This window comes from Schistocerca piceifrons, chromosome 10 (assembly GCF_021461385.2).
Source record: "Schistocerca piceifrons isolate TAMUIC-IGC-003096 chromosome 10, iqSchPice1.1, whole genome shotgun sequence".
Classification (NCBI taxonomy): Eukaryota; Metazoa; Arthropoda; class Insecta; order Orthoptera; family Acrididae; genus Schistocerca; species Schistocerca piceifrons.
This window is the reverse complement of record NC_060147.1, coordinates 56,351,811-56,374,419: the sequence shown is the minus strand read 5'-3', so window position 1 is coordinate 56,374,419 and position 22,609 is coordinate 56,351,811.

Genomic DNA, 22,609 nt, shown 5'->3' with positions numbered 1-22,609 from the left:
CTTTGGTGGAACCGTATGCTGTCAACAACATCGCAAATCTCTGAATACCGTCCACTCAGTGGCCAACGTTATTGTGACGCCATACTCCTTCCCCAAGTGCGTCTTTTCGGGGGTTATCCGGCCCTGAACTCATTTTTATGGAAGACAACGTGCGACCACACCGAGGACCTCAGGTGGAGGATCTCCTGGAAAGGGGGGGGGGGGTATGCAGCGAATGCATTGGCTTGCCCGTTCCCCAGACGTAAATCCCATCGCACTTACGGATGCGTTGGGGGCAACGTACTGCAGAACGTCCACGTGCACCAACCACCATCCAGCTGATGGTAACTGGGCTGGTCGCTAGTGGTGGGAAGGAATGCTCTACCCCTAGAACACACCAAACTTGTGACCATCCTGGGAGCACGTTGCAGACCATATATGGCCATCAGTGGTGATAATACACCCCATTAAGATACACGTATCGCCTCATGTAATTTCTAGCGGATCATCATCAATCACGGTGACTTGAATGTAATTATTGTATTGTAAAAGGGCGATTTCTGGGCGCGTTATCGCGTATTTCTTTGAGTTACCTTCTGTACTATATTACATCAGTTCTTTCTATGTACGGTCGAAGTTTCAGTGAGCTGCCTTGCTTACTCTCTCCCTGAAGTTTTACACCCCAGTGCAGTAATTTGTTTTCGAGGAGTGAAGAGACGTTCATTTCGTCGGTTTTAGACCAATGATACTTGAAGCAAAATAACATTCGAAAAGCCGTCATCGATCCGACACCCCTGCACTTATGTAACCTCCCCACCGCAATTTTTTTAAAGAAAATATAGCAATACTTAATAGAAATGGGAGCCAAGTGTAACCTCCCTACAAAAATTTTAAAAAAAAATAACGATACTAATTAGAAATGCTAATGGACATGGCTCTATGCGTAACCTGCCTACAATCAAATGTACTGACAATGGCAACAAATGTGAAATTCGCAATCTGACTCAATTATAAATCCTTCAAAAAATTAAAGTCCATTCAGTGACAAGAAAATTCAATTAAACCGAAATATCGGTTTCTGGCCCTGTGTAAAAACAATCAGAATTAAAGTCTTACCTCAGAATAAATGGATGTCACATATCTGCTCTTGTTGTTGCGCACCACTTGGAGGAACTACATTGCAAATAATAATATTCTCCTTTTTTTTGTAATTCTAGTGAAATTTTTCTTCAAAAAGAAGCGGAATGAAATGGGAAGTGCAACGAGATCTTTAGTTCAAAAAAAATTAAACTTTTGAGAAAATGCTTTTGAAATAAAAAATTATTATTGGGAGACTTGTTGGAGAATAATTACAATAAATAAAATTTTCATTATCTAATGATTATATTAATTAACAGTATACCTTATTCCTCATCTTGACCATTGTTGCCGACCGCCTACATCACACAACCGCACTGGGCTGCTACTACTGACCGACCGCTCTGCATGACGACTACAGACTGAGTACTGCTCTCAACTAGACAGAGCTACAGACTCGCAACGACTGACTGACTGCTACTCTGCATAGCGACAACTAACTCGCAAAGACTGCTACTGACTGAGAACCGCTCGCAACACTCGCGCGGTCAAGCGCATACTCTCTGGTCACAGATGCTACAATGCCTCGCCATCGCTGCTGCGTTACATACGTGTTTCATAACCCTCCACTCGGGGGGCAAAAATTTGGCAGCGATGGTGAGTCATTTGGACTTGCCAAGCGCGGCAAAATTTTTCTTTAATTAACAAAATCCTACAACTTACAGAATATTTAAATGTTGTGCACACGCACTAAGTACAAAATATATCAGACAAGGACAAAATGTGAATACTAAACATAGTAGCAAATCAGAAAAAAGTATATACAAACTTTTTGACAGATAAAGTGCACAGGCACTGAAAAAATTCTTTAGCATATGCAGAACAAATAAACAGACTGGCAAGAATAATTAGATGTAGTACATAAAGTAAATGTTGTGCACACGCACTAAGTACAAAATATATCAGACAAAGACAAAATGTGAGTACAAAACATAGTAGCAAATCAGAAAAGTATATACAAATTATTTGACAGATAAAGTGCACAGGCACTGAAAAAATTCTTTAGCATATGCAGAACAAATAAACAGACTGGCAAGAATAATTAGATGTAGTACATAAAGTAAATGTTGTGCACACGCACTAAGTACAAAATATATCAGACAAAGACAAAATGTGAGTACAAAACATAGTAGCAAATCAGAAAAGTATATACAAATTATTTGACAGATAACAAAGTGCACAGGCACTGAAAAAATTCTTTAGCATATTCAGAACAAATAAACAGACTGGCAAGAATAATTAGATGTAGTACATAAAGTAAATGTTGTGCACACGCAATAAGTACAAAATATATCAGACAAAGACAAAATGTGAGTACAAAACATACTAGCAAATCAGAAAAGTATATACAAATTATTTGACAGATAACAAAGTGCACAGGCACTGAAAAAAATTCTTTAGCATATTCAGAACAAATAAACAGACTGGCAAAAAATATTATGTTGACAAGTGTACATGCACTGAAAAATGTCTTTAGCATTTTCACAACAAATAAACATAATGGCAAAAAAAATTCATGTCCAAAGTGCACATGCACTGAAAAATGTCTTCAGTATTTTCACAACAAATAAACATAATGGCAAACATCATGTCGACCAGTGACATAAGTGTACTCACACTGGAGTTTAGCGAATCGAAAAATGTATAACCTATGAACATAAATGATGTTACCAAAAAAATTTTTTCTTTATGTGACAAGAATCAGGATAGGAAAGGGAAGGATTGCATCATGGTTGTAGCACTTTAGATTGCACACAGCTGCTCTGAAAGTCCATATCTTTCCACAGTAGTACAACACCAAGTGACACAACTTGAAGTTCTTTTCCCATCAGAATTTATCAGTGTATCCAAGACACTGAACTGTCGTAGTAATGTTCCATGTTTTCATTTTGGCAGTACGTTAGGTACACCAAACAGTGGGACCATAATAATGTCTTCATCGCTCATGGTGGTGGACAGCATGTCGTGTCAACACCACACTCCTACAAGGCACACCAACGTAGAATTAGTGCAAAACCAAATATAGTGCTCCATGATAACTGGGATAAACAGGACAATGGACATTGCAGTAATTCAGGGTAGTCAGCTTATGAGGTGAAGGACATCAAGTCACATAATATTGACAATTACAGTCTTCATTGATAGTTCGTGGCATTCATAGCCCAGTTATTGAACATTTCTGTACCAAGTATGTAGTATTACAGAAAAATGTTCATTAATTGTTTTACATAGAATCAGTAGCATTCTTTTCCTGGTTACAAAATATTATGAAATAATCGCATTCTTTTCAGTTACAGAGTATAATTAAGAATCATTAACCTTCTCCTAATTACAGTTAATTAATCATTTGTCATTCCAATCTATTAAGAAACATTAGCCTTCTTCTAATTACAAAGCATTATTAAACAATCACATTTATTTCCAATTACAAAGTATGAACATTGAAAACAAGAGTTAATTAATGGCATAATTAATAACAATTTCGTTGATTGACATTAATTATTGGCACTCAGTGGCCATCAAGTATTGAATAGAATAAAACATAGTTCATCATTCAGTATTATTCAGATCATTACAAAGTCATTATTAAAAATCAGTTAATTACAGTCAAATCATTAGTAATCACAGGCATTACAATAAACAGTGGCAGTTATTAGCTAGTGACAAAGCATTATTTTGAATATAGTCTCATTAAGAGGTCATTACTCGAGTGACATGCTATTCAGAGTTGATCAGTATTATTCAGAATTATCATAAACTAGTGACATTATGTGGGACTGGTAATACATTTTTTTTTGGTAGCAATGCATTGCGTTGGGATCGATAATTAATTGCTGAGGCATAATACTTTTTGCTTTTGACCTATTGCTGCAAATGAGGATAGGTAACGTCATTCGTCATGAGTCAGCTGTAGCAAGATTATGTAACAAGGCAGTACATGTGATCACATTTATAAATGATAAACACAAATGGGTAAAAAATATAAAAATGCAAGTACTAGAACAGGTATAATAAGTAACAGGTTTAGTAAGTGTCATGAAAAACTTCTCCTGGAAAAAATACAAAAACGGATTATTGACCTGAAAGAAGAAACGCACACTATGCTGAAAAGTAGTGAACTTCGAATTAACAAGTAGTGAAATGTGTATAAAATGTGTTCCATAGCTGTCCTTTCCAAAACTTTCCGTCATCCTACTATGCAATGTAACACCTGCTGTCAAAGCAAACCGCAACAAATACTTAAATAACTACGTGGCATAAAGAAAAAAAACTTCATTATCCATATCATCATAACTTCACCATTATCATCACCTGTAAAGAAAAACTTCATTATTCATAATACCATTTCCTTCATCATTATTCATCAGTATTCACTATCATCTGCAAAAAATCACTTCATTACTCATTACATAACTATTCCTTATCTCTAGCATATTTCATCACTAAAACTAAGATGTGTAGTTCTCTCTGACAGCCTGCATCAATCACCTTGTATTCTGAAAGAAAAAATTAGTTAAGACTGCTATTCTGTGATGAGTATAGTATAGTCTTGTTAATGCTTGTTAATCCTGATCCCTTTACTCTTCCTCATAAAGTTATTGCATCTCCTTTCGTTTATTCCGTAGGTGAAATTCCCATTTATGTTAAATTTATTTCTTAGAATCATCATTCCTTTCTGAAATTGATGAACAAAGATTAATGTCTTGCATTTAAATCCTATACCCACTAAATAATGACTGGTTTATGGTGACACAATTAACCATACAGCATAACATGACAGAAAACGTAATATGTCCAAGACATTGACAGTGTTCGGATGCGAAAAAATGTACACAGAATAATACAATGCAGTAGCAAAAAAAATGTGAAACAGTCACGATGTTGAGATGTCATAAGGCAAAAAAAAAAAAATGTCAAAGTCGACTGGTGTGTGTTATATCTTAACTATTTCATAGTGCATACAAACAAAACTGGAGTACAGTCACATACACAAAAAAAAATGGAAAATGTGCACGGTCTGATGTGTAACGACAAGAAAAGCGACCTGCTAACCTTACCTTGCCGGGCACTTGCCAAGAAAAAAAAATACGATAATCATCAATAATTAGTCAGGTGAATTAATTGCATTAGTAAATGGCATCATAGTGTGTTGAATCATACAGTGGTTTCACTCAATAAACGGTTTAATGTTTGAGATATGGTGATTGCCTTTCGATTTTCTGGTTCTCAAAGTTTCGACGTGTACAACATTGGGGTGAGGGATGCTGCGAATCCGATACGGACCTGCGTATAGAAGTTCAAATTTACTGCACTTACCTTTTAATTTGCTGGATAAATAGTGTGTACGTACTAGTATCTTCTGTCCAACGTGAAAGACGCGGCGTGTACAAACCTGTTTTTGCTGTCTTCTCCGGCGCTCTGCGGCACGTTTGATGTTGTTCAGCGCAATGTCAATTATTTCGTGGTGTCGCAGGCGACGACTTTTGGGGAATTCTATTAATTCTTTAATTTTGTTCGGTGGTTCAACGTTTTTCAGTATAACAGTCGGAGATAGCATAGTGGATTCATTTGGAATGGAATTAATTACATCTTGGAATGAGAGTATGTGTGTATCCCAATCAATATGTCTTTTGTGGCAGTATATTCGGCACAGCTTACCAATTTCCTTCATTAATCTTTCACAAGGGTTCGAAGAAGCGTGGTACTTGGATATATAGATCGGAGAAATGTTTCTAGCTCGTAACATGCGTGTCCATACACTACTACGAAATTGAGATCCATTATCAGAAATTACTTTCATTACATGCCCTACATGAAATAGAAAATGTTTTACAAATGCTTTCGAAACAGTTTTAGCAGTAGCTTTGCGTAACGGAGTGAAAGTAACAAATTTTGAAGTGAGCTCAACAGCGACAAAAATGTAGCAAAAACCTCTGTTAGTTCTCGGAATCGGACCAAAAATATCTACTGCGGCCATGTGTCTTAATTTCACAGGTATAATGGGATATAAAGGAGGAATATGTGAAGTGGTGTCTGATTTAGCTTTCTGGCAAATTTTACAAGACGCTAAAACTCGTCGTATACGTTTTTCCATGTTGGTAAAATAACAGTTCTGTCTCAGTATAAGAAAACATTTTCGTGCTCCGTAATGTGCGTAACTTAAATGAGTGTACCAAATTAGTTTGTTAACCAGTTCGTCAGGAATGCATAATAACCAAATGTTGCTGTCAGGATGAGAGCGGCGAAACAGAATGTCATTGCGTACAGTGTAGTGGTTCCTAATCGTAACATTTTTCCTATCTTGCCAAAGGTGTTTAATTTCTTTCCACACATTGTCCTTATTTTGTTCTTGTGCTATGTCCTGTAATGACGATGAAATAAAATTTTCAAATGCAACTTGTTGAATGTACATGACGCTGAAATTTGCTTTGCAGAAGTTGGTTGCTACGTCTTGCTGATTGTTACTGAGAGAACGCGATAGTGCGTCTGCTATAACATTTTGCGTACCGGGAATGTGAACTATTGTAAAATTAAATTCCTGTAAATATAGTTTCCATCTGCTTAACCTGTCGTGAGTGAATTTAGCTGAAAGTAAAAATTGTATCGCTCTATGGTCTGTGTAGACGGTGGTATGTCTGCCGTAAAGAAAGTGCCTAAATCTCGTGAAAGCCCATACAACACATAATGTTTCAAGTTCTGTGACGGAATAATTTCGTTCAGCAGGTGACAAAATGCGACTTGCAAATGCGATGTTTTTAATTACTGTAGAACCATCTTCTTCTATTTCCTGGAAAATGTGTACTCCTAAAGCGGTGTTGGAACTGTCGGTAGCAATGGAAAAATTTCTAGTAAGATCTGGATGCGATAACAGTGGAGCATTCAACAGAGCATGTTTCAGGTTCATGAATTCAAAATGTGCTTGCTTATCCCAAGACCAAATAGTGTTTTTACCCGTTAATTGGCATAGTCTAGGCGTGTCTAAAGCAGAATGGTGAATAAATTTACGAAAAAAGTTAATTAAGCCCAAAAAACTGCGTAATTGCTTCTTCGTCGTAGGAACAGTAATGTCACGTAGAGCTTGAAGTTTTTCCGGATCAGGTGCAATGCCTTCTGCTGAAATTACGTGTCCAAGAAATTTTATAGAAGTTTTGCCAAAGTGCGATTTACTGAGGTTAACTGTGAGTCCTTGTGCATGAAAAGTTTGTAACAGTTGTTCAAGAATCATATTGTGTTCAGACCAGTTAGCTTCTGCGATAAGAATATCGTCTACATACGTCGTAATTCTGTCTTTAAGTTCTGTCGGAAGTATTGTGTTCAAACCGCGAATAAAAGCTGCAGAAGAAATAGTTAAGCCGAACGGTAGTTTGCAAAATTGATAACAGTCGCCGAAACAGAGAAAAGCTGTATATTTTCTACAATTCGGATGAAGTTGAATTTGCCAAAATCCCGATTTCAAATCTAATGTGGAATAAATAGCTGTACCGTGAAATTTCTGTAAAAGTTCCTCTAATGTCTGTGGTCGATCTGTTTCATTAATAATAATGTCATTAATGTGACGTGAATCAAGTACAAGGCGAAGTGAGCCATCTTTTTTCTTAACAATATGTAGCGGGTTTATGTACGGACTAACTGCTGGTTCTATAATTCCTTGGTCGAGCATATCCTGCAATTCTTTTTTAACCTGTTCTCTGTGAATGTATGGAATAGGATAATGCTTTGCTTTAAATGTGTCATGCGGTTTGACTTGAAATTCATACATAAAGCCGGACATAGTACCAGGAATGTTGTCAAAAACTGGAGCTTGCTGTAAAAGAATTTTGTGTAATTGCGTTCGTTCGTCGTCTGTAATTGCACTACTCTCTTTAACTTTATCGGAAATCATTTGTATTACGTCGTAGTCCATTTCGTCTGGAGTATTATAGTTGTGTACGTACGTATCCGTTAACAATGTGGGATTACAGTCTATGTCACGTGTTGCGGAAATGACCTCTGTGCGGTTAATTGTTTGTTCTTCCGCAGATAATGAGTGCTGAAATTCTAAAGCAAGTTGTACATTTTCATCCTTTAACATTAAATAAGAATTCTGAAAATCAATGACTGCTTCGTGTTGTACCAGAAAATTCGTGCCTAAAATAACGTCTGTTGTCAATAAAGGAACAATCCAAAAATTAGAGTGAAACGTGTGACCTGCGATACAAAATGATAAATGTGTCTGTAATTTAACGTCTACTCCTTTACTCGATACTGCTCCTTTCACTTTTGTTTTGCCTAAAGGTAATGTCGGATAAGTATTCTCTTTGTTGCACTCATTAAAAGTCTCCTCATTTATTACTGATATAGGTGATCCGGAATCAATTACTGCTGAGAATTTCGATGAACCAATTTTAATTTCGATAACAGGATGTGAAATGGTTTTCTGAATAACTGGTCTTTCCTGTAAAAGAGTGTCTCTGATGTCGTCAAAAGTAATTACATTTTCGTGAACAACATTTTGCGTGTCTAAGGTAGTGCTTGTATTATTGCAAGATGCGTCCTGTACATTATCTAGTCAGATTCTATCTGACGTGTTATTATTATTAGGAGGATTCTGTGGCATTTCGACTATTTGAACTGTCCTATTACTTCTTCCAGGCGTGTTACGCTCTGGATGGTACCTACTGTCGGGTTCATTCATGAGAATATGTTCTTGCGTATGATTTTGCTGTTGGTATGACCGACTGTTGTTAGACGTTCGCTGAAAATTGTCTTCATTATTTTTACGTCTGTCGTAATAGTCATTCCTATACGGTGCATTACGATAGGAATTGAAATACTGTCTTCTTTGTACGTAGTTGTTTCCTTGCTGACGTACGTTACTATTTGTTGGACCAGGGACTATGCGTGCACGCGGCGAAACATTAAAGCCTGGTTGACCTTGTGTATTCCATTGTTGGTTAGGTATCCTAATCGGCTGGTTTTGATGTTGTTGTTGTGAAACACCTCTATTGTTACTAAAGTGTTGTTCCTGTTGCTGAAAATTTTGACGGTATTGATAATTAGAATTTTGCCTGTTATTAAATTTCTGGTAGTTATCGTTCCTAAAGCGTCTGTTATCTTTCCGATTGAAATTACGTCCCTGATCATAATTGCAGTACTGTTGTTGACCTTGGTTGTTACTCGAAAAGTTTTTGTTTACAAAAGAATAATCGGATTGCTGTACTTCCAAGAGCTGTAAAAGATCTCTGAATGCTGAAATGTTTTCTTTTTGCTGGCCCGTTAGAAGTGACACTCGTAATGACCGTGGTAATTTAGAGATGCATAGTTGTATAAGTGCGGATTCACTGTACGGTTCACTTAGGTACTGGTTTTGTTGTACCATGTGCTCAAAAAATTGCGTTACACTGGGAAAATTTGAGTTTTCATAGTTTGGCAAACTGATTAGTTGATCTTTAATTCCGCGCTGTGTCGTCTTCGACCAGTACGCTGACAGAAAAGCATTCTGAAATTCCTCTACCGAGTAACACTGTCTCGCGATCGGTCTCATACGAGTTGCCGGTTCGCCTTCCAAAAAACTGCAAATAAATTCAAGTTTATGTGTTACAGGCCAAGTCGGTGGAAGAGCAAAGCTAAACTGTTGAATCCAATCCAGTGGGTGAATCTGCATTCTATCGTTTTTAAATATTTTGAACTTTCTTACTGACAGAAAATGTTTATAGTCGAAATTATCATCTCTGTGTAATGAAACAGGTTCAGGATCGTAAGAGAATCTATTGAACTGCGGTCGATCGGAATCTAAGTCCCGTACTCTCTGTAGATTACCCAAATTATACGCGCTGCGTGAGTCTGACACATGTTCATAAAGTGGCGTCTGTTGTGGTATGTTATTAACTGACATGTTTTTCATCTCTGTTACTTCTTGTTGTAAATTTGATAACTTCCGACGTAACGTGTTGTTAGATGAATCGATTTCATTAATTGTCAGCTGTAAATTTTGAAATTCAGGTGTTTGGATAAAAGAAACCGGTGCAGTATCGTCTGATTTATTGTCATTAGTATTTTCGATAACATCAATACGACTGGCCAATTCATCACATTTTTCAGTCAGTATTTTAACCTGATCATCGGTTCTAGAATCAGACGCATTAATCTGTTTTTGCAACTTGCGCGTAGTTTCGCTCAGTTTTTTAACATCAGCTTTGATGACATCGCAATCCTGTGTTAGATCTAGTTGTTCAAATCTATCTGTCACTGTTTGAATATTTACTGTGTATGTATCCGTTTTTGCTTTAAGATCAGAAATTTCATCCCGTAATTCCGCGTTCAATTGTTCTATGGTATTAATTTTGTCGGACACTGTAGTAATATTATTGTCTACATACGTCTTCGCTTTCGCGAATATTTTACGTTTGTCCTCTTGTCTCTGTGCAGTGATTGTTTCCATGACTTGTCGTTTTACTTTGTTTTGATCTTGAATAAATCTGCGGAAACGCGTATCACTGTTCTGTATGTGCTGATTAAAGCGCTCGTTAATCTGAGTGTTCTGCTGTTCGAATTTCGCGTCTATCTTTGCGTCCATAGTGCGCGAAAGTTCTACCGTCATTGCTCTAAACTCGTCCCGTAATTGTGTAGCTTTTTCAGAGCACTGTTTGGCGACTCCGCTAATTTCGTCTCTGAGTGTTTCTGTTGCGGCTGTCTGCATTTCCCTTAATTCTTGCGCTACAGTCTTAATTTCTTCGCTATTTTTTTGAGAACAAGCCTCAATTTCCACGCGCAACTGTTCCTTAGTGTCATGGCACTGCGCGGCAACGTCTCTAATTTGCTCACTAAGCTGTCTGTTCTGTTCCCTAAGTTGTTTAAAATCTTCACTCTGTTGTCTGAAATTGTTGTCTGTTTTCTCACTCTGTTGTTTGATATCTGCACTAAGTTGTTGTTTGAGATCTTTATTACTGTTGTTTATTTTCTCACTTTGCTGTTGTAGCAAACTTCTCATAATTCGTACCAAGTCAAAACTAGCGTTTATATTCTCTGTGCTGTTTAGTGGTGGATCTGGAATTTTCTCGTTTTGCGTGACCATTTGGTCATTCTGTAATTTACAGAAAGGTTTATCAGTCGGACCTACACTGTCACTCACTATTTCGGAATTAAATAAATCCGTCGTACTTTGTGTATCCTGTTCATTTTCATTACACAAATTCGTCTGTACGTTACTTGAGTTTTCCAAATCGGGTGTGTTAAGCTCTACAGCGCTCATTACCATAGAGCATTCTGCGTCATCAATTGTCGTCAAGTTAACAGACGAGACAATTGAGTTCGTTTGTTCATCATTAAGGTGAAAGTCATCATTAGTGGTTGGAATGCACTGATTGTTAGTGAACGCAGGATTGTCATCATTACGTTGCGTATCACAATTACTATCGGTCACGTTGTTTAAGTCGGTAATTTCATTCACAATACTTCGCGATACACTATTCACAGTCTTTCGCGGCATTTTTACAATAGTCAAAATTTTTCACAAAACAAATAAGCACAATGCAAAAGCAACACACAAATACAACAAAGCAGCAAATTGCCGTTGACCTGTAGAAAGAAAGTCACAATATTATTAAAAGCGTTGCGCCAAATCCTAATTATCTAAGCAAATAAGAGCAGATATCTGACTGTCGCTCAAAAGACTCTCAACGAAATACGATCCTGGACTGGGTGTCGCCAAGTGTAACCTCCCCACCGCAATTTTTTTAAAGAAAATATAGCAATACTTAATAGAAATGGGAGCCAAGTGTAACCTCCCTACAAAAATTTAAAAAAAAAATAACGATACTAATTAGAAATGCTAATGGACATGGCTCTATGCGTAACCTGCCTACAATCAAATGTACTGACAATGGCAACAAATGTGAAATTCGCAATCTGACTCAATTATAAATCCTTCAAAAAATTAAAGTCCATTCAGTGACAAGAAAATTCAATTAAACCGAAATATCGGTTTCTGGCCCTGTGTAAAAACAATCAGAATTAAAGTCTTACCTCAGAATAAATGGATGTCACATATCTGCTCTTGTTGTTGCGCACCACTTGGAGGAACTACATTGCAAATAATAATATTCTCCTTTTTTTTGTAATTCTAGTGAAATTTTTCTTCAAAAAGAAGCGGAATGAAATGGGAAGTGCAACGAGATCTTTAGTTCAAAAAAAATTAAACTTTTGAGAAAATGCTTTTGAAATAAAAAATTATTATTGGGAGACTTGTTGGAGAATAATTACAATAAATAAAATTTTCATTATCTAATGATTATATTAATTAACAGTATACCTTATTCCTCATCTTGACCATTGTTGCCGACCGCCTACATCACACAACCGCACTGGGCTGCTACTACTGACCGACCGCTCTGCATGACGACTACAGACTGAGTACTGCTCTCAACTAGACAGAGCTACAGACTCGCAACGACTGACTGACTGCTACTCTGCATAGCGACAACTAACTCGCAAAGACTGCTACTGACTGAGAACCGCTCGCAACACTCGCGCGGTCAAGCGCATACTCTCTGGTCACAGATGCTACAATGCCTCGCCATCGCTGCTGCGTTACATACGTGTTTCACTTAATACAGGAATAAAAGGAGCCTATAAATCCTCATATGGGAACAGAATTTGGAAATCTTCAAATATGAGGTCAACAGTCTAGCTGAATTGCTCTGTATAGTTCTGTGTCACATTACGCTGTCAGTCGTTTAGCGCTGGTAGTTTTAAGTGTGCCACACAGTGTGATGCCTTCACAGAGAGAAACTTCGTGTTGTATAGTAAAAGACATAAAATATGTATATAACAGCTAAAAGAAAGGTGGTGAGAATGTAAGTATTTCAACAAGTGCAAATCAAATGAAAAAAAGACACTGTCAGAAATCTTGGTGACTTCTAGAACATAGATCACACACAAAATTCCGAGCACACAGTAACACATGTATCGGTACAGCGGAAATAAGCACACTGTATCTCGCACAGTGCAATATTCCAACTTTTCTTTGGAAGCTCAGAAAGTAAGAAGAGCAGCAACAGCAAAAGGTGACTACCTCCTGTCTTTTTTGTTATTCTGCTTCTGACCACTCGGTGTGTATTATCAGTTGTCGTTTGTATGTAAAAATAATCTGGGTCCAGTATAGAGCGCTAATTATTTGAGCTCAGCTGTCATGGTTCTGAGGACACTCAGGAGTTGAAATGTCGTGTGGCGAGGGCCCCCTGGCGGGTAGACCCGATCGCCTGGTGCAAGACTTTTGAGGTGACGCCACTTCGGCGACTTACGCGTCGATGAGGAAGATGATGATGATGATGATGATGATGATGATGATGGCGACACAAACACCCAGTCCCTGAGCTGAGAAAATCTCCAAACCAGCTAGGATTCGAACCCGGCCCCCTAGTATAACAAGCCAGTGAGCTGTCCACTCAGGCGAACTACATGGGAGCTGAATGGTAAGTACTGCTTCTATGGACAGTGCTAACAATGTGTTATGGATATTTCTGTAAAAGGAAACACACAAAGTAACATCTATAGCCATACACCTTTTTTTCGACTTGGTTCCTAGACACTGATCAGAAATTTCGCTAGTGATAGGCATGTTTGAGGAAGACATCAGGGAAGAACTCCAGCTTCTAGTCCCACAGCAGAGTCCTAGTCACATCACGGATTTCTTCTTTGAGGCGATTGGGGTGTACAAGAATGTATTCCGTTATTTTAGGAGACTGATGAAATCACCAGACGCCTGATGTGAACGGTATACGAGAATTTAGCACCCAGAACTGGAGGTGTAAACGAAATGAAACTTCCGAAGTTGATACATTATGTGATGTTTTTCACTGATTACAAAGCTGGGTTTTACGAGGTGCATTCAAGTTCTAAGGCCTCCGATTTTTTTTTCCTCCGGACTGGAAAGAGATAGAAACATGCGCATTGTTTTAAACAGAGGCTGCGTTCATTGTCAATACGTCCCAGAGATGGCAACACTGTACGGCAGATGGAATTTTACCGCCAGCGGCGAGAATGGGAACTGTTTTAAATACTTAAAATGGCGACGTTTTCCTTACTTGAACAGCGTGCAATCATTCGTTTTCTGAATTTGCGTGGTGTGAAACCAATTGAAATTCATCGACAGTTGAAGAAGACATGTGGTGATGGAGTTATGGATGTGTCGAAAGTGCGTTCGTGGGTGCGACAGTTTAATGAAGGCAGAACATCGTGTGACAACAAACCGAAACAACCTCGGGCTCGCACAAGCCGGTCTGACGACATGATCGAGAAAGTGGAGAGAATTGTTTTGGGGGATCGCCGAATGACTGTTGAACAGATCGCCTCCAGAGTTGGCATTTCTGTGGGTTCTGTGCACACAATCCTGCATGACGACCTGAAAATGCGAAAAGTGTCATCCAGGTGGGTGCCACGAATGCTGACGGACGACCACACGGCTGCCCGTGTGGCACGTTGCCAAGCAATGTTGACGCGCAACGACAGCACGAATGGGACTTTCTTTTCGTCGGTTGTGACAATGGATGAGACGTGGATGCCATTTTTCAATCCAGAAACAAAGCGCCAGTCAGCTCAATGGGAGCACACAGATTCACCACCATAAAAAAATTTCGGGTAACCGCCAGTGCTGAAAAAATGATGGTGTCCATGTTCTGGGACAGCGAGGGCGTAATCTTTACCCATTGCGTTGCAAAGGGCACTACGGTTAGAGGTGCATCCTACGAAAATGTTTTGAAGAGCAAATTCCTTCCTGCACTGCAACAAAAACGTCCGGGAAGGGCTGCGCGTGTGCTGTTTCACCAAGACAACGCACCCGCACATCGAGCTAAAGTTACGCAACAGTTTCTTCGTGATAACAACTTTGAAGTGATTCCTCATGCTCCCTACTCACCTGACCTGGCTCCTAGTGACTTTTGGCTTTTTCCAACAATGAAAGACACTCTCCGGGGCCGCACATTCACCAGCCGCGCTGCTATTGCCTCAGCGATTTTCCAGTGGTCAAAGCAGACTCCTAAAGAAGCCTTCGCCGCTGCCATGGAATCATGGCGTCAGCGTTGTGAAAAATGTGTACGTCTGCAGGGCGATTACGTCGAGAAGTAACGCCAGTTTCATCGACTTCGGGTGAGTAGTTAACTAGAAAAAAAAATCGGAGGCCTTAGAACTTGAATGCACCTCGTAGTTTACGAAGAACTTGGTACAATGAATTCAGTTATCTGTTTGAGTTGCACCCTTCCTGATCTCGATACATGCACTTGTTCCACTGGGTAGGGCGTCGTAAAGTTCTTGTAGTCCCTGCTGAGGCAAGCTGGCGTACATGATACCCTGGGTACTGACACTGGGAAGTAAGTTGATATCTTAGTTGACCTCGGGCATCGCTGCTACAAACTGATGCTTTGGGCTCACTATCATCGATCATCTCCATGCATTTCTGACTTAGCACCATCATATTTTCATGTGTTTTCAAAACTTAAAGAACGACTTCGACTTCAATTTGATAGCAATGAAGCAGTGCTAGCAGTGGTGTGGTTGTGGTACTGTCAAAGAAGTCTGACTTGCTACAGTGATGGTATCAACAAACTGGTTCCTCGTTGCACGAAATGTGTCGTTGCCAGAGCGGCTATATTTAAAGACATGGACATGAAGAATATAGATGTAGAATGTTAATAGCTGGCCGCTGTGGTCAAGCGGTTCAAGGCGCTTCGGTCTGGAACTGTGCTGCTGCTGCGGTCGCAGGATCGAATCCTGCCTCGGGCGTGGATAGATGTGATGTCCTCAGGTTAGTTAGGTTTAAGTAGTTCTAAGTCTAGGGTACTGATGACCTCATATGTTAAGTCCCGTAGTGCTTAGAGCAATTTTAACCATTTCTTGAATGTTAATAACTTGGGTTTTGTTTAAAGAGATTTTGAGTTTTCACATGAACTCGGAGACGTTGCCTCATCAGCACGCCCTCTCATTATTAGGGGCCCATGCAGATTTCAATGGAGGTTATTCTGTTCCAGTTCGAACATGGTTTTCAAAGTCAGAATGCGGACAATGGGAGTGTGTAGACGTTACAGATCCACGTGTTAGTAGATAGATATAGGGAGAACTGGGTGGTAGGTGAAGGTGGGGTGTAGGAGGACTACTGACACGGCAGCGGGCGGTCCACTTTGCAGATTGGCTTCGCAGCGGCCCCATCTCTGACGCAGGGGGGTGAGTGTGTCATCCATCACAGGGCGTGACGTGACGTGACGTGGCATGGACGGCGGCCAAGTCGATGCCGGCTCGTGATACGGGAGGGCCTCTCCACCGGGACGGGCAGCGGGCTGCCGTAATCGAATTTGGGAGCCCGGTAGAATTGGGGTCATCTCGAATTAACGAGGTCCCGACACTAAGGGCACGTGAGAACAACACGCTAATAGGGGTCTGTCCAGGGTACAGAACTGTAGTAATGGAACATCTACTCCGATTGGACGACACAGTGCAAGCCATATGTGAGACGTTACGAGGAAAAGATTCCTGTATTAAGACGCTGTCTTCACTGGCCCACAGCTGTGTAAGTGTTTACTAGAAGGCGGCTCCCGAGCGACTTTATCGACTTATAGGTCTGGGCGCAAAGTCCTACTCTACGTGCGGGAAATGCTAAATTCCCGTTGGCTGGTATGTTAAGCACTCAATCAGATCATCCCGAGAATTACTATACACCGGGTATTTCTAACGTCACAGGTAATTTACCACAGGTAATTTAGACTAGAAATCTAGGAATGCCGAAACTAAATGAAATTTAATGAAAACAAAATACAAGTCCTTCCCACAAAATAAACTACTAATAAATTTAATACTCAACGCCTCTTCTGTCTCCCTTTACAAAATCAAGCTCTCTCGGACATATGTCGCAAATTCTCCTATTGCACAAAAACTTTCTCACACGTTGGTTTACATAGTTTTAATGAAATACCACATGCTCACGTTAAGCATGTCCTCTATTCTCTCTCTACCCCTTCGACGTACGATGCGTCACTCTTAAGCAATATAGCTCGATGAAATTTCGACCATAAATGGAATGAAATGTTACAGTATAGTTCAGTAGGCAACTGAAAGGAACACGCTGCCACCCCTCCCCCTCCCTCCTCCCTCCCCCTCCCTTCTCCCTCCCCCTCTACCCCTCCCTCCTCCCTCCCCCTCCCTTCTCCCTCCCCCTCTACCCCTCCCTCCCACTCTCCCCTTCCCCCTCCCCCTCTCACCCCTCCCCCATCTTCCCCTCCCCCTCTCCCCCTCCCCTCTCTCCCCCTCTCCCCTCTCACCCTCACCCCTCTCCCCCCTCTCCTCCAGTTTCCTGATGGTTCTTCCCCATGTGAAGGCGTCCAGATGTTGTTTCCGGTCATATTGCATTGAATGAAGACAACCATCATACTGCACCGTAACAGCTCGCCAATTGACTGACACTCACTGTCTTCTCCCGTTCCTTCGACTGCCTCGATGTTGTTTGGACAGTCCCATTTGGTGCTATAGTCAGGCTGACCTCACCCCATGTGACGCCCAGCTTTTTGTGCACGACTGGGAGACCTCCAACGATATGCTTCCGCACATGTTTTGTTAGCCCTTAAGTATACATTCGAACCTACATTTAAACATCTTCAAATGACTTCGTTAGTTAGTGGTTATCTTCAGTATTTTGTTAAAAGCACTGTTCGACACATTCAGATAGTTACGGAAGTTAATGCAACAAAACTCATGTCGCATCAGTACATACTGTAGCTACCTGAAGGTATCAAACAGATACTTCAGAGAAATAACAAGACTTAACATAGTGACGAACCCAATGATTGGATTTGCAATTTCATTGATGACTGAAGTTCTCTTTGGGCTGTTTCCTTAAAAAGATAATTGCCAGCTTCTCTAAGGCACATTTTTCTCTCCGCCATTACCCCTGGACTTTGAGCATGACGTCATCCACATCCAAATCCATATCTCTCTCTGTCCCCCTCTTCCTTCCCCTCTCTCTCTGTCCCCCTCTTCCTTCCCCTCTCTCTCTGTCCCCCTCTTCCTTCCCCTCTCTCTCTGTCCCCCTCTTCCTTCCCCTCTCTCTCTGTCCCCCTCTTCCTTCCCCTCTCTCTCTGCCCACCTCTTCCTCCCCCTCTCTCTCTGTCCACCTCTTCCTCCCCCCATCTCTCTCTGTCCACCTCTTCGTCCCCCCATCTCTCTTTGTCCACCTCTTCCTCCCCCCATCTCTCTCTGTCCACCTCTTCCTCCCCCCATCTCTCTCTGTCCGCCTCTTCCTCCCCCCATCTCTCTCTGTCCACCTCTTCCTCCCCCCATCTCTCTCTGTCCACCTCTTCCTCCCCCCATCTCTCTCTGTCCACCTCTTCCTCCCCCCATCTCTCTCTGTCCACCTCTTCCTCCCCCTCTCTCTCTCTGTCCACCTCTTCCTCCCCCCATCTTTCTCTGTCAACCTATTCCTCCCCCCATCTCTCTCTGTCAACCTATTCCTCCCCCCATCTCTCTCTGTCAACCTCTTCCCCCCCCATCTCTCTCTGTCCACCTCTTCCTCCCCCTCTCTCTCCCTCTCTTCCTCCCCCTCTCTCTCTCTCCTCTCTGTCCACCTCTTCCTCCCCCCATCTCTCTCTGTCCACCTCTTCCTCCCCCCTCTCTCTCTGTCCACCTCTTCCTCCCCCCCCTCTCTCTCTCTCTCTGCAGGAGATGGGAGTTTTTGTTTATTCCAATCTGTATTGTAAATGAAATATCTGAACTGTCCTTGCAGTGCCATATGAACAAAATGGTTCAATTTGGATGGCTATCGTTTTGATTTTGTGGTTGATAGCGCTTTGCAGTTGATAGTTGTCAGAAGCTTTTCGAACTTCAGGACTATTCTTACGCCGTATCGACCATCAAGTTACCTTGTATCCATGGTTCATTTAATACATGCACAACATGAAACTTTCTGGCAGATTAAAACTGTGTGGCGGACCGAGACTCGAACTCAGGACCTATGCCTTTCGCGGGTAAGTGCTCTACCATCTGAGCTACTCAAGCATGACTCACGCCCCACCCTCACAGCTTCATTTCTGTCAGCACTTGCCCGGGAATGGCAAAGGTCCTAAGTTCGAGTCTCGGTCCGGCACTCAGTTTTAATCTGCCAGAAAGTTTCATATTAGCGCACACTCCACTGCAGAGTGAAAATCTCATTCATGCACAACATGTCCGTTCATCTCTTTTCCTACCATTGTGTCTCCGTTCTCCCTTCCACTATTGTCCTTGTGTCCTCCTCCTCGTCCTCTTCTTCAATCTCTGCCTACCTTTCCCTTTCTCTCTGTGCAGCCCTTCTATCTGTCCATCCCATCTTCCCCTCTTTCTGTCTATTATCCTCTCCTGTCTCTGTCCTTCCTGACCTCCCGCTTCCCTTTTCCTCCATCTCTATATTCATATCCCCTCAGCTTCTTCCCGCTGAGCCATGTCCAACTGCACACATAGAAACTGCAAGACACACCTGTATCACCCACAACATACTGTCATAAATGGCAGCCTACATGTCAGGAGTTGAAAAAACCCTTTTCTGCCTGTACCTCCGTTCCTGTGGGAGACAGGATTTCTAACCCCCACAGTGCTGATTGCTACATAACAAGCATCAGTTATACAGAATTAGGTTGAAAGCGACCCAGTGATTTTGGAGGAGATAATTGAGAGATGCACATACATACATACATACATACATACATACATGTTCGAATATTCATTCTGTTTTATATGTTGTTGTTGTTGTTCTTGTTGTGATCTTCAGTCACTAGACTGCTTTCATGCAACTCTCCGTGCTACTCTATCCTGTGCAAGCTTCTTCATCTCCCAGTACCTACTGCAACCTACATCCTTCTGAATCTGCTTAGTGTATTCATCTCTTGGTCTCCCTCTACGATTTTACCCTCCACGCTGCCCTCCAATGCTAATTTTGTGATCTCTTGATGCCTCAGGACATGTCCTACCAACCAATCCCTTCTTCTAGTCAAGTTGTGTCACAAACTCCTCCCCAATTCTATTCAATACCTCCTCATTAGTTATTGATCTACCCATCTAATCTTCAGCATTCTTCTGTGGCACCACATTTAGAAAGCTTCTATTCTCTTTTTGTCTAAACTATTTATCGTCCACGTTTCACTTCCGTACATGGCTACACTCCATACAAATACTTTCAGAAACGACTTCCTGACACTTAAATCTATACTCGATGATAACAAATTTCTCTTCTTCAGAAACTCTTTCCTTGCCATTGCCAGTCTACATTTTATATCCTCTCTACTTCGACCATCATCAGTTATATTGCTCCCCAAATAGCAAAACTCATTTACTACTTTAAGTGTCTTAATTTCTAATCTAAATCCCTCAGCATCACCCGATTTAATTATTATATATAATATAATAATTCGGGAAACTCCTCAGACTCCGCTGGTGTGTGCGTATGGCGAGAAGAAATCAGAGACAGCAAGTGGCAGCGCCTCAGATCAGGGGACGCGTGTATGGCGGTGCATTATTGAGGCGACAACGGGCCCCTTGCAGGCCGTCCGTTCCCAGTAAACACGGAATTATTCAGCAGCGCAAACCGGCAGCCACGGCCCTCGCTGTTTGCTCAGGAGCGTCGCGACGTCTGCTCAACTTCCCTGTGCCTCCGGGTTGCGCAGAGTACACAACAGCAGCTGCTCGGCAGACTCTGACATTTCTAAGAACTCCCCTCCTCTACCTCTGATTATAACAGGCTTCTTCCTTTTACTCTTTGCTGTCGTAGTGGCAGAACACGGTGTAATTACCGAATACCTTATCCTAGACTCTGCATAAATTTTCAGTATCGGAAACCCTCCTCCTACGACTTGGGGCGACACGCCCTTGGGGCCCATGTGGTTCTGAGTGGCTTGTATTGTACCGTTTTCTAAGTTCTACAAGTGCTGTAAATATGATACATCTTTTGGTGTCAGACATTTAATGAAGTCAGCGTGAACAACTAGATTTTTGGAGCCATATTGTCAGCTATGTTAGGTGTATGGCCGAACAAAACTTACACTACTGGCCATTAAAATTTCTACACCACGAAGATGAAGTGCTACAGACGCGAAATTTAACCGACAGGAAGAAGATGCTGTGATATGCAAATGAGTATCTTTTCAGAGCATTCACACAAGGTTGGCGCTGGTGGCGACACCTACAACTTACTGGCATGAGGAAAGTTTCCAACCGATTTCTCATACACAAACGTCAGTTGACCGGCGTTGCGTGGTGAATCGTTGTTATGATGCCCCGTGTAAGGAGGAGAAATGCGTACCATCACGTTTCCGACTTTGATAAAGGTCGGATTGTAGCATATCGCGATTGCGGTTTATAGTATCGCAACATTACTGCTCGCGTTGGTCGAGATCCAATGATTGTTAGCAGAATATGGAATCAGTGGGTTCAGGAGGGTAACACGGAACGCCGTGCTGGATCCCAACGGCCTCTTATCACTAGCAGTCGAGATGACAGGCATCTTATCAGCATGGCTGTAACGGATCGTGGAGCCACGTCTCGATCCCTGAGTGAACAGATGGGGACGTTTGCGAGAAAACAACCATCTGCACGAACAGTTCGACGACATTTGCAGCAGCATGGACTATCAGCTCGGAGACCATGGCTGCGGTTACCCTTGACGCTACATCACCGACAGGGGCGCCTGCGATGGTGTACTCAACGACGAACCTGGGTGCGCGAATGGCAAAACGTCATTTTTTCGGATGAATCCAGGTTCTGTTTACAGCATCATGATGGTCGCATCTGTGTTTGGCAAGATAGCGGTGAACGCACATTGGAAGCTTTTATTCGTCATCGCCATACTGGGGTATCACCCGGCGTGATGGTATCGGGTGCCATTGGCTACACGTCTCGGTCACCTCTTGTTCGCATTGACGGCACTTTGAACAGTGGACGTTACATTTCAGATGTGTTACGACCCGTGGCTCTAGCCTACATTCGATCCTTGCGAAACCCTACATTTCAGCAGGATAAAGGACGACCGCATGTTGCAGGTCTTGTACGGGCCTTTCTGGATACAGAAAATGTTCGACTACTGCCCTTACCAGCACATTCTCTAGATCTCTCACCAATTGAAAACGTATGGTCAATGGTGGCCGGGCAGCTGGCTCGTCACAATACGCCAGTCACTACTCTTGATGAACTGTGGTATGCTGTTGAAGCTGCATGGGTAGCTGCACCTGTACACGCCTATGTAGCTATTTTAATGTCCAGTAGTTTATTTAGTCAGCTTCAATTTTCGTGTAGTTTCATGTAACATTGTATATACATGGTGAAGAGAGGGACTGTCAAATTAAAACCGAACACCTGTCACAACGGGACCATGGGATGGTTCCATTGAAAAGTAATCACCACACGCATTAAGACATTTATGCCACTGGGAGACAAGTGGCAATTCCTGTTTTGCAGAAAGTGGTCGTCTGCTGATGGATCCACAATTAGACACTCTCTTGCACTTGCTCTT